This window comes from Rhagoletis zephyria, unplaced genomic scaffold (assembly GCF_001687245.7).
Source record: "Rhagoletis zephyria isolate East Lansing unplaced genomic scaffold, Rhagoletis_zephyria_1.1 Rzeph_scaffold_13075, whole genome shotgun sequence".
Classification (NCBI taxonomy): Eukaryota; Metazoa; Arthropoda; class Insecta; order Diptera; family Tephritidae; genus Rhagoletis; species Rhagoletis zephyria.
In genome coordinates, this window is record NW_016170146.1 from 286 (window position 1) to 1,238 (window position 953).

The following is a 953-nucleotide window of genomic DNA, read 5'->3' on the forward strand; positions in this document are numbered from 1 at the left end:
CGCTATGAGGTACCACTTAATCTTAATATTAGGGGCTGCGCTTTTGACGGGCGCATATTTTCACTGTCCCGAAAATATTTCCCAATCTTCTCTGCCTAATTTCAAAAGAGGCCTGTTTCCACCACTCTCTAACCTTCGAATGGTAAGTTTCGACAATTCTGCCTTTCAAATGTTCAATTTCAATCAAATTTCTTGAAATCGTTCAAACCAGGGACCGAGAACAAAAGGTATGATCGAAACTAAATTTCGTTTTCATAGAGAACATTCTCAATGGGAATTATGTAAGAGCAAAACCCTGTGGAACTTTTTCAAAGAGAACAAATTTCGAAGTTTTGGAAACGGGAACAAAAGTCTAAGGATCTTTCTCTCGAAGAACAATTTGGAAACTAAACTCTCAGGAACTTTCCTACAGATAACGAAACGGGGACAAATATCTCTGAAGTATTCGCGAAGAATGGAAGCGGGAACAACATTTTTAACATAGCCTTCATTAGTTTGAAATGTTTGAAATATTAAAATTAATCAAAAAAGAACCGAAATATAATTCTGCCAATTAAGTAAACGAAAGACTTAAGACACGAACTTTTCTTGCACAAAAAAAAATGAAAAAGTGTTCCATAAATGGACAGTCTACCCTAATGATAAACAATCTGGAAGTTGAAATGATCCAGATTTCCCGTGACTTATAATAAACAATCAACCACTGAAACGATTTTTCATGCCAACACGCAGACTCCCCTCTCATTCTTAAACTTTTTTTCTCGTTTTGTTCTCTAGCACAACATTCCCCAGACTTTTATTCTTATTTGATCCTCCTTGAAAAAGTACTCGATACTTTCGTTCTCATTGGAAACTTTCCCGAAAGCTTCGTTCTCATTTTGTTCATTTTGGAAAATTTTCCGAAAGTTTCGTTCTGATTCTATTCTTCTTAAGAACGTAATGGTAAAGTCCAT